The sequence below is a fragment of the Lycium barbarum genome, chromosome 2 (genome assembly GCF_019175385.1).
Source record: "Lycium barbarum isolate Lr01 chromosome 2, ASM1917538v2, whole genome shotgun sequence".
Lineage (NCBI taxonomy): Eukaryota > Viridiplantae > Streptophyta > Magnoliopsida > Solanales > Solanaceae > Lycium > Lycium barbarum.
This window is the reverse complement of record NC_083338.1, coordinates 565,534-584,292: the sequence shown is the minus strand read 5'-3', so window position 1 is coordinate 584,292 and position 18,759 is coordinate 565,534. Positions and strand designations below refer to the sequence as shown.

Sequence of the window (18,759 nt, the reverse complement as noted above, 5' to 3'; positions counted from 1 at the left end):
CATAAAGAGGTATATATCTTTAGAACCTAACTCAACTCTTAGAGTCTTCCAGATATGTACAGTAACTCTTGATACTTCTCCTAGCCTTGTAGGCTAATACTCAACTCAAGTTGTCTTCCATATGTTTGCCTATCTTTTAGGCTTACCTCTTACCTTTCTGAACTTCTTTGTAACTCCTGAAGAAACACTCTTAGTAGCTAGCACCTGAATAGTTGAGTGTATTCCCGCTTCACGTAGGGAAGAACAAGAAGTGTATCACTTTCATACTTCAAGCTTTATAGCACGAGGGAGGAATAAAAGAATAGAAACTTTCCTAAAATGTCCATATAACCCCTTGAAGATAAGTACAGACGTCTCCGTACCGATTCGCAAGGCTCTACTAGACACTATTCCATGACTCCAAGAAAAATGAAACCTAGTGCTCTGATACTAAGTTTGTCACGACCCAAATCTGACACTCAGGTCGTGACCGGGCACCCGTGAGCTTCTATCCATAAGGCGAACCTTCTAAGCTAATCATGCGAAAATTGACAAATAAAATTAATAATACGCAAAGTCTCATAATACAAAGAAAAGTGCGGAAGCGAAATACAAATACTTAGTCTTGCCCATAAACCCCATAACAATGTCTAAGTCATGGAACTACTAGTCTGAATATAAAAGTACGAGATGTAGCTCGGAATACTACTAAGTCAACGAAAGATGAAGAGGCCGCCATGATCGAATGGTGGCTCACCTCGACTAAACTAGACTGAACAAAGCTGGAATGAATCAAGTACCGGCTACCTGGTCACCGTTAACCATACCTGCACACATACAACATCAACAAGCGTGAGTCTAAAAGACCCAGCAAGATCATCAGCACTCTCAGCTTACCCCTGGGGCAAGTCTTGAAATCCCTGATAATGTATAAAAACAATTACACAGTACAAGTATATTAAATATATACAAACACTGAAGCTAAAGCTGAAATCACGAAGCATAAACAAGCAAAACATGAAATACTCTAAATCTGAATCTATGCTCACGGGACATTGTACGTATTTATCTATGTCTTACCCCGTCTTCCGGAGAGGGCATTATTTACCCCCCATCTTACTCGGACGAGTAACACATGAAATACATTGAATCTGCATGTAGGCTCACGGAACATAGTACGTATTTGTCTATGTCTTACCCCGTCTTCCGGAGAGGGCATTATTTTTACCCCTATCTTACCCGGACAAGCAATAGATGCAATACACTGAATCTAAATCTATGCTCACGGGATATAGTACGTATTGTCTATGTCTTACCCCGTCTTCCGGAGAGGGCATTATTTACCCTCATCTTACCCGAACGAGCAATACATGAAGTGCACTAAATTTGAATGTATGCTCACGGGACATAGTACATATTTGTCTATATCTTACCCCGTCTTCCGTAGAGGGCATTATTTACCCCCATCTTACCCGGGTCACTTAAGATTCTAGCATCTATCTTTCACTGAGCATCAACGAGATCTGTGGAAGTATGCCCCTCTGAAGATATGATAAGTGGAACATACATTCAATCAATACCACTTCTAAACTTTACATTTATATAAATAGTATCTATTTAAGCGAAATTACGCTGAAGTACTCATATGATCATTACTTTAGAAACATGAAAATTATCCAATTTAGATCATGCTTGTCCACTCACACGAACTAAATGGTTTAAATGCATACATACAACACAAACCATATGCTTTTTATGAAAAGCAAGTAAACTAAAAGTTTAAGCCTCACTTGCCTTATAACCGGAACGCAACCTCTCTTGAAATGCCAAACTCTCTTCAACAATCTCCAATAGCCTCAATCTATCCAATAACATAAATAAATGGTCTAAATTAGTCTAGGAAAACTAATCCTATAATTTTAGGTTTAGAACTAAATCTCAACCTTCTATACTTTGATCCATAATTCTTTTAAAAAGTAGAACTTGTATCTCCATATATACCCTTACTAAACAATTCTACAATATTTTTTACATAACCCCAACACCCAAAATGAATACTAATATTTATAGTGTACAGAAAAAGGGTGAAAGAAGGAAAATAAACATCCCAAAATAAATTCTAATATTATAGAGTGTACAGAGAAAAGACGAAGGGAGGGAAAGAAACAAAAATGGGCAAAAGAAACAAAATGGGTACTATATAGTTGCACGTGAATTGCAGCAAAAGAGTGGCAACTTTTGCAATTTGAAATCACCCCCTCTACAAATCCTACCATTCTTGTTAATATCCAAAATCACTCTGCAACATGCTTTTCTTTTTAAATACTAAAATAATAACATACTATGTACCTGGAATTTTTTGTCTTTCTTAACCGAGAGAAACTTTTCTCTGTAATGGTTCTTGAACGCAGTAGTACCAACTGCCCTATGCGGTTCTCCTTTTTTTTTTTTGTTCTTTTTAGTCTGGGAATAGAATAATGATTTTTCTATCTCTCCACTTTCATCTAAAAACTGACCAATAGCTAAGTAGTGGGCCTGACCCACTAATTTACTCTTAACCAATTCACCAACTAATATTATATCATGTAAATAATATTCAACTGCTAATTTATACATACATGTTATATGGGTATAATTAGTACACGCTCCAAGATGAAACTCGTTAAAATTAAATACTCTACATATAAGGAAGTAATTCTAAGCACTTGAAAATTTTTGGGTTGTTACAGAGCTCCTCTCAGATTCATTTCCCTACACAGAACTTGCGAATGGAGTGCTCTGTAAGTACAAGGGTCGTTAATTAAGGGAGCCATCGATGTAAATATCGGGGGCGAGTCCATCTGCTGAAGGTGCAAATGAGGATGTCTTTATGCAAGTTATTGTTTAATGGAAGATCCTTTTTTGACGACTTTCCTTAACGCGCAGTCACTGCTTTTGTAGTAGTCAATTGAATATAGTGAAAAGAAATATCAAGAGTTCTATGTTGTTTCATAAGTCAATGTACAATTAAAAAAAATGGACTTAAAAGTATTAGTGACTCTCTCTGATTTTGAAAACTTGTGAATATGTCGTCTCTTCATCTTCCATTTGATAACTTTCAGTGTCCATCGCTCGGTTATCCTTCTGCTTGAAAAAATCTTTCCGTTTAAATGATTTGTATTTTTCCATTCTATAGAGTAATTACTAGTACTAGTATTTTTTTATCATCTTGAATATCAATTTTTTTTTCCCAGATGTGAAAAGATGGATGATTGCATTGTATCTTTCCAAAAGATTGACACCAAAAGCTACTTGTCACCATGGAAGTGACATTACTGGTAAAATTTACTTTCCTTCTACTTTATGATACGTACTAGCATTTGAAATGCTCAAAAAATATGAAGGGTTAGACTCAGGTGGACTATTGAACTTATTAAACAGAGAAGTTTGCTAATTCCTTAGAAAAGTTGGCTTGTGAAAAGAGAAGTTATTAAGACTAATTTCGTGCAATTTCAGGAGTGAATTCAGAAGCATGCATGGTCCTTTTGATGCAGTGGTGGATGACGCAAACCGTACCACTCAACGGGAAAAAAAGACTTGATGACGGCTCACATACTCGAAGGGTTCTTTAGCTGGCACTTAGACTGCTACTACTATGAAAAAAGTCAATAGAATGCGATAGGGGAGGAAAAAAAGCTCGACTAAGGCCTCTTGAAGTCTTTGTAGCTGTTCCTGGACTTTAGCTAGGTCCACCAGAAAGAAAGGTTGTTGGCAAAAGCGTGGCTTAGGTGTGACAGGTATTCAGTTGCCACCAGCTCTTAAGCACACCCATTGGCATGGGATCGGAAGACTTCTAGTTTTGTAAATGTGTCCATAACTATTTTAATTTCTCACAGTTCAGATCTCTTGCCAATAAATTAAGACAGATGAGTGAATCGAAGCAGTTATTTTGCACAATAATTATGCAACTGTTGGTCCTGCAACATCCTAATAACAAGAAGTTGTTAGAGAACTGGAAAAAAACGGGTTCTCACTTCCCCCAACGCGACTCAAACCTTCAGCCTACCGGTTGATGGTAGAGGTGCTTAACCACTTGAGCTACCCTTGCTTGTCAAGATGGAGGTGTTGGTGATCAAGCCGTCAAGGCTGTTGATAATGGTGAGAGCACGGTGATTTTTACCTTTTGATACTATTTGCCTGTAGTTCAATTTTGTAATGCAACTTTAATAGCAGCTTGGGTTTGCGTGCTGTATGTGGATTGGTTGAAGAATTAACATGTATACTAATTATTTTTCATTTGTTACTTTGGCGACCGGTCATAGAGCTGTGACAAAGTTTTGCTTCCACTATCGACTGACCGTCCTATTAACAGTGCAATTTTTCATTACAAAAAGAAAAAATTGATGGTTGGACTTGTTCCACTAAGTCACCTCCTCTACTTTTCTTTTCACTTACTCTCTCCTTGGATACACGATCATTTCATTTTCAACTCATTTGACATCGCTTGATCCCATTTCCAACAATAATATTTCCTTTATTTTCCTTTCCGCGTCTTCTCTTCTGGTATCATTTTTTTTCTGAGACAATCGGGAGATCCAGAATTTTAAGTTTATGAATTGAGTTCCGGTAAGGACCTAAAGTTAATATTATATAAATCTTTAGGTATGCAATTAAACAATTATAGATATTCAGAAAATTTCTTAATATATATACATGGTGTGGGTATAAGCTACTGAGTTCACGTAAACCCAGAGCAAATGCTATAAATCCGTCCTTGAGTATAGATTAGTTGTATGAATAATATAAACTAATTATGCTTGATGCAAACCTGAACTCAAGCGCATTGAACTAGCAGAAATATTCAAAAGCAGGACATGTTGAACAAAAGAAGAAATGGAGTTGTTAGTTTTGAATTTGTTTCGTGATCAAGTGAAAGTGGCAACCCAAAAAGAGCATATTTGATGTTTTTTCTTAAAGAAACATTTGAAAGTTATTAAGAAAATGGAAAATACAAAAAATAGAGGGACATACCTTTGATTCTTTTTACAGGAAAAATTACGCAAAATATAGACAAGTGCAATTTTCGACTCACATGGAGTGACGATTATCTAGTAATAGAAGTATTAATTATCATGATAAGATTTTTTCTCTTTTTGATTTCCGCTAGAGCTGAGTTTTGAATGACACTCAAAATTTAGCCCAGACAGTAATAGAACATATTTTTTCTTTGGAATTGATCCAACTTATCGATGCCTTGCATTGAAATTTAGCCCCAAATTTATTCATTAGAAAACTTGAACATTCCTATGCATAGAGATTTATCAATCTTGAGCTACTTTCTCGATTGCCTCAAGATTGTGAGTTAAATGCTCAAATGTTTTCACGTTTAGAAGTTATATGCTTGAACTTTAGAGCAATCTTTATCCATTAAGTTAATACCATAAGAATATTTAAGCCAATTAATCATCATCAAGGACATACTTAATAAGTAAGCGTTTAGCTTGCTATTGAAATTACCTGACGTAATTAAGAAAAAAGATAAGATAACTTCATAAATTTATAAATTGAACTTTGCAGTCGAATCCAACTAGCTAACTAATAATTAGGCTGAATATGTAACAAACTGTTAGTATACGAAAACTCATGTCTTTATTCACAGGGTAATGAACACTTCGTGAAACATCACAAACTAGGAAAGCAATAGCTTTTATTTGCATCACCAGCAACACATTAGACGGGAATCCTGCAATTTTCCAATGAAGAATTAAAGTTAAGAGCTTTAAGGATGAAGGAGGTAGCAATCTTATTATATTTTGCTAATCTGGTAAAGAAAGTGATCCTATTGGATCTTAGAAATCAGGATACAATTCAAACACGAATATTAGAAATAACCAAAAAGACTCAAGTCTAACCATAATTCCTGCATATCTTACATTCTGTAGAAAAAACAATATTACATGTTGAACTAATATTTCTGACTTTTCTTGTAAGCATCCAACTCTTTTTTCACAACTTTTTCTTCATTGAATTCTCCCTAGTGTATATGTCTTATGAGCTTGATCTTTCCTTGAATCCTTTCCGGTCTTTCTATTGGGTCTTTTTGTTTTGTAAGATACCCAGTTAAAGTTGGCCTTAACACACTGGTTCAATTTACTTCAATTTCTTCACCAGCCAAATGTACTTTAACAACCTATAAAATTAGGACATGTATAGAGAATATATGAGCAAATATGTATCAATATTATGAAAAAAAAGAGCTTAAAAAATCTGAGAAGTATACAGAGTTAAAGTCGACCTTAACATACTATTTTACTTCAATTTCTTCACGAGCCAAATATTGCACTTTGATAACCTATAACATTAGGACATGTGTAGAAAATGCATAAACAGATATGTACCAATATTTTGGATAAAGAGCTACTAAAGAATCTGCGAAGTATAGACTTCTTGTTAAATCTCGATGAAAAGGTTCACCAAGACTGTAAGACCTATACCATAAACATTAACCATTTAGCATTAGTGAGGAGGTCCTTAATGATAACAAGTCCGAGGAATACTTGTCATAATCTCCCAACATATCCTTTTATTAACATTCAGAGTCTTATTTCGGCACCGAAGCAGCCTATTTCCAAATCCCCTAAATTTTTTCTGCTACCGATCATGTTATCCTCATATTACATGCTGATACTAATTTAAAGAAGAAATAAAAAAACAAAGACTACATGAATGACAACACCACGAAGGGGGTTAAAGTAGTTTGGAAAAGAAACAAAAGCTTCATGTCTAAATTTTTATACTTATATCAAACAGTGTGTGTATCCAATTTGATCAAATGCTTGAACTCTAGGATACTCATACAAAGCTAGATAATGTCTTCAGTGACAAAAAGAAAAGCTACTGCTGCAGTATCATGAGCAGAAAAGAAAAGATTTACCTACTAATTTACCGCCTCTAGCAGCATCCGTTATTGTTGAAAGTTCAGCAGGCCGAAGCTTCTTTGAATCATCACTGGTGCCATTTTTATAAAGGTCTGACCTGCTCTAGTTAGGCATAATGTCTTTTCTGGTGCAATCTCAATCAGTCATTGAACTCTGTATAGCACGTTATCGCGTATGTTCAAATAAGAATACTATAATAGTTTTTGAAGGTAGTAGTCAGTAGGTAATTGGAATCCAGCTTATTTACTTAAGCCACATACTTCTGCAAAGAACAGAAAACATTCAAAAGCAAATTCCTTTTTTTTTTTTTCTTTTTTTTTGGAAACTTGAAAGCAGGTCTAGGAATTATCCATCAATAAAATAGTTCAACAACAAAAACATACAAATAGTATCTTGACAATAAAAACATAATCCGTCAACTCTTCAATACTACGAACATTACCATTTCATCAAAATCTGATTCAATCTTAACAAAACGAAACCAAAATTACCATCCTTCGCTTAGAACCTAAGCTTAGTGAAGAACCAGCGATTTTTGCCATTCTTGAACCTCTCCTCAAGCCTAGCCTTAGTCTCCTTACAGCAGAAACCTTCTTATCACGTGCCTCAAGAACATCAACATCCGCCAAATCCTTCAGATCCACATCCAGTGTGTAACATGTTGGCATGATGTGAGTGTAATTCACCAGCTTAATGAACGCCTTAACACGTGACTTCAAAAGCAAATGTGAAGGAACAGAAACTCACTCTTTTTATCCTAAGGGGTAGAAGGATCCAGAGGTCTATGCACTTGTTCTTAAAGTTCCTAAAATACAAAGACATAATTCACATCCATAATTCTTTCCTCCATGGGTGTCAGAAATCAAGCCTCAAGCCAAGAAGTTGAAGCAACATTAAGCAAACCATAGTTCTTGACAATCAGAATTTATCATCTTCTTCTGCAATAACACCTTTTTCCTCATCAATATCCTTTGACTTTCTGATCATAATCATTTGATACATGTGAATTCAAATTAACATCTTAATCATGGCGTGAAAAAGTAATGACAAAACAAAGAAGAACGGCTAGTTACAAATCTTGAATAGTACTTAGAAGATACGCACACCACAGAGCATATACAATCTTTAATTGTTGTATGGAGTTACATTTTGACATGAAAAATGAAGTTTAGCGAGTTTCAATGGACTAACACATTCTTTGAATTTTAAAATATTAATTTTAAAAACCACAAGGAATATTTCTACGGTTCAACATATTGCTCGTCTAAATGACTTGTCCAGTTTTCTTACTCAGTCTCTAATTCCCGAAGATATTACTCAAGCTCTTATTTTTCAGACAAACCCCTTCTCTATTGTAGTTTAAATTCAGACAGAGAGATGCAACCAATAGTTGGAAGATGACTATTTCACGAAAGATCAAGAACAGTGGGTAACCCTTTTTTTTTTTTTTTTGGAGAAAGATAGGTTAAACAATTATAGCTGGAAAAATGAATTGAAGGAAACTCTATTCACACTGCATGGAGCTTGGTAACTGTAAGTGCAACTTCACTTGGTTCTTCCATTAGGTTTAAATTCTAAATTAGTCTCTACCTATTGGGTTGCGTTGACGCTGCAACCCATTAAAACCACCGCCTATGGTAACTCTCTCACAATTTTCCTTGTAAACATACACAGCCTCAGGTTTTAAATACGTTTTATTATCAGACTTTCACAATAATGAAATTCCCTAGGAGCATAAAGTAAAAGGATAAATTCTAGTCTGGATGATAGGCATAAAATTGAACCTGCCTCCTATATGTATCCAAGTTCATATCCGCAATTCTTGTCGTCAATAGGCAGAGTGATTTCCTCCATTCTTCTTTAGTATAAATCCTATATAGATCTGCATATTCGTCACAATACTGCCAAAGAAAATTAGTAATACACAACGTTTAGTAGGTGTCCTGGCCAGTGGCTTAAATGCTCAAGTCATTTTTGACAATTGGTTTCCGATGAAAATTTACCTTGTCTTTTCATTCTATAGCACCAATAGAGACGACTGACACTGTTCACTCCTCCCTCAATCCACCGCCCTTGGTTTCTCACCCAGATTATCAATACAAAACCACAGTTTTCCACCCTGTCAGTTCGCAACACTCACATAAAGCATTTGACCATCTCCGCTTCATTCCTTTTGTACTTCACTGGCGCCGTTTGTGCTTAAATTCCAGTAACTTCAGTCGCCTCTGTTCTCGTCATTGTCGCTGCAGATTATCACCTACAAAATAAGCTTTCGTTTAACCATTTTGAAATTGTGAAATTCAACATAGAATCAGAATCAGCATCTGCGAATAATTGGCAGATCCAGCATGGATGCAATGTATAGGTGCCACTTATACCAACTTCATCTAGTTAGTACTTTGAAACACAGATATGATGCATAAACTTAAAATCTAGCGTGGATTTTACCTTTATGGCTTGAATTTACTGATGAAGAGGTTAATCTTACGATAGTTAAAAATCTCCATCTGATTCTTTTCCCACTGGACTTCTTCTTGAACAATCTCACAACCAATGATCAACAACTTGAATACCATATACATTTCACGTGGATTTATCAAGTTCTTCGAATATTTGAGTGTGTGGCAATTTTTCATCAGAATATGTGATTGCAACTGTTAAGTTTTTGTTTTTAGAAGCCATGGGTCATGGGTTAGGGATAGAGTTAGTTACGTATTTTCTGATCAAACTCATCTAAAAATGGTTGACTGCTTGTTAACCTCTACTCCCTTTATGTTTTCCGTGCCGAAATTTCTGTTTACCTCTTCAAATGGTTGTTAATTAGATAAGATAGGCATATTGCATTCAATTAATTTCAAAAAATGTTGTATTGTAGGTGAAAGTCATGATAAGAACAACTCAACAATAACAACTTTTACCTAATTATACCTGCTGTCTGGCATCGTATCTGAGAGTAAGGGGATCCTCTCCGCCAACGACAGATTTAAGATATACAAAACTGGTCCAAAGACGTTCTTCCATGGCTCAGCTTGTCCAAATTTTGGGTCATAGTGAGCACTGACAAATATCTGTAAATGAAATTTTGAGAGACAAATAAGAATCAAAGAAGAAAAAGAAAGGAGTGCCTTGTGAGAAGGTTTAAGTTATATGTATGAAACTACACAGAAATTTTACTGCATTAGCTCATAAGAGTCTTACTTTAACACCAAACTGCTAAGAACCTCCTGCAGTGACCAAATTGAAAATTACTAAAATCACTGGTTAATTACTCAAAGAAATTCAAGATGATGCCATTACTTTTCTTGTCAAACAATAATACTGGGACTAAAACAGCTACTAGGCAACAACTGTTAGAAGAAAAAAATGTGAGGAAGAAAGGCTAATTTGCAAAACTTGGAATGTTAAGAGAATCTGATCATTTAATACACATCTCCTAATCCATCCTTCAAGTCAAAAGATGTCCAGTGCATTAGTATAGAAAAAGTCTATATTATATTCATAATCCAGCCAAAATTGAAATAGACAAATAAAAAGGTTACCTTCCTTTCAACCAATTTTGAAGTCTAGAAAATTAGAAACTTTTGTAAAAGAAGACAAGCTTTCAAAAAACAAAGATACTGTCCATAAATTGGCACTGTCATGAACCTCAACGTAAATCAGAGAAAAACATTCCTGAAATTGCATTTTAAATTTGAATAGAATACATAAAATCATTACAAAGACAGCACCACCAAGTGTGCGGACCACATAGAAGGCAAAACCATCATGAAGAGGCAGTAGTAGAGTTCAATTAAAGACCAACATTTTATCCACACAAGAGCGGATGTTGATCTTTATAACCGCCGCTAAGCATGCTCTAAATTAGAATAGAAGACATAAATTTGCTTTTTACAAAAACCTTAACTTGTGATGTGTAATCTGAAGCGGCTGAAGATTTTGGGCCATCAGTTAATGTGCCTTTGTTGGGTTATAAACAATGAAATAAGTGTTTTTTCCAGAAGCTGTTGACATCAGATAGAACGACAACATGGTTGCATCTAGAGATAACCGTCCGAAACAATGCTATCATTGATGGCAATGCCAATCGCTGGGAAGAAAGCCTACAACGAACTGAACAATACATTTTTCATACACAAGTTTGAGCGAATTTTTCAAGACTTGAGCGAAAATTTTCGTATATGTTTTCTAAGAAATCTATTGATATGTTTTGTAAACTGAAAAGTATGGTCATATTTTGTAAATGTACCCTATTCTTATGTATATATGCGTAATTCTCCCAATTTTTTTAGTATCAATTAAAAACAGAAGCTAACTAATGAATCTTCATCTCAGAACCAGAAAATCAACACCAGCTTCTTGACTGTTTGCTAGAGGTGCAAAATGTGGTAAGAATATAGTACTCTAAGCAGCATTAGAATGCATACACCAGGGGGGGACAAACGAGAAAGAAGAAAAGAGGGTTGTGATTATGATGTCAAACATTTGCTAAGGGACAACTAAAGCTAGGAAGGAAATGCAGAAAAAAATGATTAATGAAACTTTAATTATCAAGAAAACAGTTGGGGACCAGTTCAGCATTTAAATAACGTCATTAACAGACCACCGACGTCGCGAGGAGATCAGAATTCATCAGTGGAGCAAAAAGAGAATACTTTGCTAAATTTATGGTTTAATATGCTTGTCCAATTTCTGTTTATCAGTGGAATAGACCATAGGAGATAGTTAACTAATAATCAGGCTGAATTTATTTCTACAAACAATGTTTAATCTGTTGGGATGCTGAACCCGAAAAAACCAGAACATATGCTTCAACTTCTTCAGCATTTCATGAAACACTCAAATCAAATCAAACAAATACATTCACTTAAATATGGATTTAACAATTTTGGTCCTTTAAGTTTGCCAAAACTTAACACTTTTAGTTTTTGTAAAATATTTACCGAACTCTGTCTGTTAGATTTGACGGAAAATGAAGAAAAAAAAAGATTTAACTATAAGCACCGAGAAAGTCCCATCAAACTCTGAAGTATGTAACACAAAAAACTACACAATTTTTTTTTTAATTTAAAAAAGCAGAAAATTACACCTCAAAAAGTTGCACAAAACTATAGAAATAAATTTAAAGTAGTAGAAACCACAAAAATTTAAAGCATGTAAATTAGTTCACAGACATAGAAAGTCTTTGCTGTCCAAGCTCTGTATTTTTCTCTCATCTCAACATTCAATTTGCAAGGGGCATTGACGTGTTTTAATAAATATTGTAGATATAAATAGATCATAAATGCACTATTCTCTAGCTAAACCAGATTTATTCCATGTATGGGCTAAACAACATTCACGATTCATCACCAATGCAGGCTCAGGAAGAAATTTAAGTAACTTGATTCTGATTAGAATGAGAAACTTAATTTCCAATTACATAATGAAGATGCTTCAGGATATTACTGGATTATTCATTTCAAGTAATCTGCGAGAGGAAGTCATTACGTGCTTTCTTCTTCCTCTATTTAACTCACTTGCAACCTTTCACCCAGATATAAATCAGAAAATAGATATGTATTCTAACACACACATCAAGTATCTTTCCGAAAAATCCTAAGCAAAAGGGGCACAAATACTGACCTGCATGTAAGAATTCACCAAAAGATAATCCAAGATATGAAGAAAATTAAATCAGATCGGTGAAAATGCCATCACCAAGAAATGGGTGCAACAAAGAAGAAAGAAAGAGAATAAGTAAAACTCACCAGACATCACAAGTACAACAAAGATAAAAAATGACATACCCGTCAACAAAAGAATTTCAAAGTGAAAGATTGAAGTACAGAGAAAACAAAAGAAGGAAGTTGAGATACTCACAGACAGAGATGCGTCTTTGAGTGAATGGGAGAATTGTGTATTCAGAAGTTGAGCAGATTGAATTACAGGAGAAAGATACACGTGTTGAGTTAGGCCCAACCCTATAGTACAATTTGTACTGCTTGTTGTACAATCTTTGAGTGCTGTGTTCGTCCCACCAAACTATAGCTTCTAATATATAGAAATACCAAAGGTCAAGATAACCTCAATTATTTATTAATTGACTTTATGCTTGAGCCCAATTACTCAATAAATTATAATGAGGATGAATCGTACAAGTTGAGGCCATGAACTCTGCTAAAAATCTAAAACTTTAAATAAATGAAAATAAATTTGGCTGAGTCTCAAAGGAAGAAAACAAACGTCTTTATTCATAGGGTAACAAACACTTCAGAAAAATCACAAACTATGAAGATAAAGGCTTATATTTGCATCCCAACAACACAATAGACATGAATCCTGCAATTCCCAAAAATGAAGAGTTAAAGTTAAGAGCTTAAGGATGAAGGAGGTAGAATATATAAATTGATTTTAAAAAAGAATCTTCTGAAGGATAAAGATCAAGTTGAATACCTTGAGGTTAAACACTATTTTCTTTTCTTATGCTTTTGCATTCTCGTAATAATTATGTGTTCCCATTTGTCAACCATCCTCGAAAACCATGTTGGTTTTTGGGTGGCCAACATTATGTATATTACAGAGAGTACAACAATTAGACCACAACCATAACCCATGAGAAACGCCTGCCAGCTGATCATTGCTGAATCTCCTTCTTCTCCTTGATCTAGCTCAACTGGAGTTGTCGCTAGTGGTACCCCATCATCACCGCCACAATCTTTTGAAAGTGGAAATCCACGTAACCCATCATTCCCTTGGTATGAACTATTCTCAAATGTATCAAATTGTTTTCCTTTGGGGATGCATCCAACAAGATGATTGTGAGAAAGATTTAAGACTTCAAGGAATGTGAGGGATGCAAGCTGTTGTGGAATTTCTTCTCCAATTTTGTTAGATGAGAGATCCAACGATTCAAGTATAGATAGATGTTGCAGTGATGCTGGTATATGACCTTCCAAGCCATTGTGAGATAAGTTCAACGTACGAAGCCCAACAAGATCTCCAATAATGCTTGGAATATGACCTTCAAATCTATTCCTTGAGAAATCGATAACTGCATTTATTCTCCAAAAAACTTGATCAAAAGTAAGATCCAATCCCTTCGTTGTAATTTTCAAAGACTCATCATAATAAGCAAATCGACCTCGATGGTTCATGTTCTCGTCAATTACTTTCATGGCATGGAGATTCTGAAAAAGATTTACTGGTAAATTCCCACTAAATCCATTGGATGAGAGATCCATAGTTAGAAGTTGTGCAAACAAGTTTCCAGTCCTTGAAGTTTTAATGGGCCCGTGCAACTTATTAGAAGTCAACTTTAAAAACGTCAAACTCGGTATGGTTCCCAACCATCTTGGAAATGTGTCATTCAACTGATTGTTAGCTAAATTAAGGAGTAGCAAATCTGTGCAATTGATCAAAGACCGTGGGACTTTTCCCTCTAGCTTATTCCCGGCCAAGGTAATAACTGCGAGACTGTTTCCAAATCTAAAAGTTGTATTAATTGTACCACTAAGACTATTGTTGCTTAAATCCAAAACCCAAAGCCCACTCATCTCACCCAAACATTGGGGGATTGATCCCTCCAAATTATTACTTCCGAAATCTAGTAGTCCCAGTGTTTTCCGATTGCAAATAGTTGAATCAATTTGTCCACTGAGATTATTTTGAGAAAGGAGAAGCAATGATAGGCTCTGCTGGTTTAGGAGTGACTTTGGAATAGGACCTTGTAGCTGATTGTGTTTTAAAACAACTCTACGCAATGTTTTGGACTTGAAATCCTGAATTTTTCCACCGAAACTATTATTGCTCAAGTCTAAAATACTTAGTGAAGGAAGGGAGAATATACAAGAAGGTATTAGACCAGTTAGGGAATTGGATGAAAAATCTAGCTGCTCTAGTTGTGTTTGATTACAAGATAAGCACTCAATTTGGCCATTCAAGTTGTTTCCCCGAAGATGTAACTCCTTTATGCTGGTGAGATTCCATAGAGGTTTAGGAAAGGGCCCCGTGAGATTGGAAGAACTCATGGCCAATATTTGCAGTGAAGTTAGATAGCTAAATGATTCAGGTATCCTACCGGTAAAATTCACACCATAGAGAAATAACTCCATGAGAGATGCACTGCTATTCCATTTGGTTGTGGGAAACCCAACAGTGAGCAGGGGGATTGGATGATAAATCAAGAGATTGCAAGTCGGAAAGGTGGAAAACTCTTTCGGGCAATATACCAAATAATTCTGTGTCTGGAAGGCTTAGAGTTGTTAAAAAAGAAGAGAAATTTAGAGGAATGGTGGAAGAGATGTTCACATAGGTAAGGTGAAGCTCTCTTAATTGGGTCAAATTCTTAAGGAGCAGTTCAAAATTGTGAGGTCCTAATCTAAGCCCAGATGGATTAAAATTTGATATATGAAGAATCCGCAATTTAGAGAGATGAGAGATTTCAGAAGGGATTACACCAGAAAAATCTGAATTCGACAAATCAAGATCTGTCAAACTAGAAAACTCACCAAATTTAGGCGAAACGAGCGACCCGGAAAAATTATTAAAAGACAAATCAAGCATTTTAAGATTGGAGAGTAGAAAGAGGCTACTGTTAGAATGGAACTTGCCTTGAAGTTGGCTGCAAGTGAGGTTAAGCTCAATCACTTGTCCAGTTGTCTCCTCACAGTGAACTCCACCCCATGAACAACAATCTGTGCTCTTGTGCCATGATAGTACTTTTGACTGAGGATTACAAAGAGAATTAGCGGAAGCATTTATAGTAAACATGTGCTTGAATTGAAGAAGGGCAAGGGCTTGATCATTGGGGCATAAATGAGGTAAAGATGAAGAGGAAACAAGTTGATAGAGAAAGGCTACATATAGCAGAAACAATGCAAGTTTTTGATAACCCATTTATGTACTAAAAATTATACAAATTAAGTTGGTAGAGAAGAAATCAAGAAATTTTTACTGTGTACCTCTATTCAATAATACTGAGTTATATATAGCAGAAAGCAAAGAACATTTACTACTGTAACTTTGGAGGACTCAATACCAGGAAGGTCACCTAGTCATTTTCAGTAAAATTTAGACTTATTCCATGAAGACTATTATTTCAAAACCAAACAAAAAAAGGAGACTATTATTTCTAAGAAAAATTTCTAAGATATTTTTGAAGCTGTACCCAAATATCTAAACAACCCACCAACTCGGAGCTACAAGCATGACTGTAAACAAAGAAAATTGTGGGGAGAATTGAAACAAACAAAGAGAAGAGAGAACGTACCGCTTTTCCCTTCTAAACAAAGATCCCTTTTTTTTACGGGTATGGGTCAAAGTTACCCTTCAAGTGGGCAGAAGTTTAACATTCTTTTCATTTAATTGCACAGTTTTCCCTTCAAATGGGCTGGATTTTGATTTTTACCCTTCAAACGGGGGACTTTGATTTTTACCCTTCAAATGGTTTTTTTAAGCTGGGTTAAGCTTTTGTTTTACTGCTTTGGGTTAAGGTTTCCAACTTCTTTATTTGGGTCTATTGACTTCGTCAAATATTGTTTCCAGCTTGTTTCTTGTCTTTTAATTGCCCTTCAAATGGCCTGGACTTTGATTTTTGCCCTTCAAATAGGCTGGACTTTGATTTTTAATTTTGGGAACATGTGCAAATATACACCTCAACTAGCAGATATATTCCTTGTTAAAATAGTAGTACATATATACCCATGTCGCTACAGAAATAGTGCAAATGTACCCTTTTTGCTCACATAATTTTTTTAAGAACTTGTTTTTTAATTAAAAAATGTCACATGGCTTTAAAAAGATAAGTCTACCTATTTTTTTTAGTAGACCTTGTTTTATTTTGCCACGACGTAATTTTTTTCTAGTGGGCGGGTTTGGTTCGTTTAAAAAAATGGGTAGACTTTTTTTTTTTTTAAATCCAAACAAATATATTTTGTTTAAACGAATGAGACAATCCACTAGGTAATGACCTTGAGTAAAACATTTGAAGTCAAAAATTAAAAAAAAAATAGTGATTGGTGTATCTTGACTTCATGTAAAAATTTCCATTAAAATCTTGATTGGTTGGCATAAGAGTGTTATGTGGTGTAGACCTTGACTTATAAGCCAAAAATTCATAGAAGTTTTGATTAGTTAGGACAAAAAGGAATATATATATATATATATATATATATATATATATATGAAAATATTATATTCGAACAACTTGACGCCTCTTTTAACCCTTTGTGTTTTTTTTTTTTTTTTTTTTTTTTTGCAATTTTACAATTTCAAAGAAGAAAAAAAGTTGATTTTGAAAATAGTAAAATCCGGATATTATTAAGAACATGTATAAGAAAAGTCTACAAGAGTATTAATTAATGTAGAGACATTAACGAAAACATTTCATGTCAAAAAATCAAGAAGAGTTCGATTAGTTAGGATAAGAGTAGTGATTGATGTATAGACCTAAACAACAATATTTTCAAGTTGAAAAATCCTAAAATGATCAAATCGGAGCACTTAGTGCAAAAAGATATCAAGAACTTTTTGCTCTGTTCCTCTATTAAATAATATTGAGTTATCAAGAAAGCAAATAAAGTTTACAACTGTTGCTTTGGAGTAATAAATCCAGGAAGCTCACCTAGTCATTTTCAGTCAAATTTAGAGTGGTTAATTACATATGCACATTCTTTGGTGAATATAAATGAATGCTGGAAAATTCCCTCAAACTTATATTCTCAAGTCAATGCAAAAGTCGTTGCGTAGAAAGATTTAAATGAAATCTACAACACAAAAATTCTTATCACCCGTGGAGAATTAAAACAAACAAAGAGGAGAGAATGTTCTTTGTTAAATGCAAAGCGGTGTTGTTTTCCCTTCTGCAACTGCAAAAACATACACCATACTTAGACCCTTTTTTTTCGGGTATGGATCAACATGAATGGGTGGGTTGGGTAGATATTGGGTAGATGTTTAACTTTCTTTCATTTAATTGCACGGTTTGCCCTTCAAATGGGCTGGACTTTGATTTTTACCCTTCATATGGGTTGGTTTTTAATTTTGGGAATAGGTGCAAATGTACTCCTCAACTAGCACATATATCCCTCGTCAAAAAAGAAGTACATATATACCCTTGTCACTACAAAAATAGTGCAAATATACCCTTTCGCTGACAATTTTTTTTAACAGCTTGTTTTTTAATTAAATAGTGCCACATGACTTTAAAAAGATAAGTCTACCTAATTTTTTTTAAAGCCACGACATAATTTTTTTCTAGTGGTCGGATCTGGTTCCTTTAAAAAAATAGGTAGACTTATTTTTTTTAAAATCCAAACAGATATTTTTTTTAAATGAACGAGACAACCCACTAGTGAAAATAACTGCCTCATAGCTTTAAAAAATAAGCTAAATGATTTAAAAAAAAATCCTGGCAGCGAAATGGGTACATTTGCACCATTTGTATAACCGCAGGGGTATATTTGCACCATTTGTGTAATGGCAGGGGTATGCATCATTTTCTTAACGATGGTAGATCTGCTCTAAATCGCAAAGCGGGGGGTTATATTTCCACCTTTTCTCTTTAATTTTTGTCCTTCAAAATTGAACTTATACCTAGCAAGAGATAAATTCTTTAAGCGTGCAGGCATAACATGTGGGATATTATAATATGAAATATCATGCGGAAAAGTTATCTGTTATGAGGGGCAAAATTAAAGACCATCACAAAATAGTGGCAAAAGTGCAAATGACCCAATTTCTTTTACTTCACGGGGCCTGTCCAAGTCAAATTTTTGGTGCCATAAAATAATTTATTAATTAAAGGATAATCTAAATGATTTTTTTTTTACATCTGGCAGTAAAATGGGTATATTTGCACCATTTGTGTAACAGCAGGGGTATATAT

General features: G+C 34.8%; 1 long non-coding RNA gene and 1 pseudogene across 1 annotated transcript; one reads left to right on the top strand and one right to left on the bottom strand.

Annotated features, from left to right (window-relative positions):
- Nucleotides 1-16,107, bottom strand: part of LOC132625090 (receptor-like protein 9DC3) — a 49,514-nt pseudogene extending 33,407 nt beyond the window's left edge.
- LOC132629190 (uncharacterized) lies at nt 2,708-4,262 on the top strand. The gene is made up of 3 exons (XR_009578140.1): nt 2,708-2,828; nt 3,213-3,296; nt 3,475-4,262. It is a non-coding gene; the product is annotated as an uncharacterized LOC132629190 (long non-coding RNA).
- Nucleotides 16,108-18,759: the final 2,652 nt, after the last annotated feature.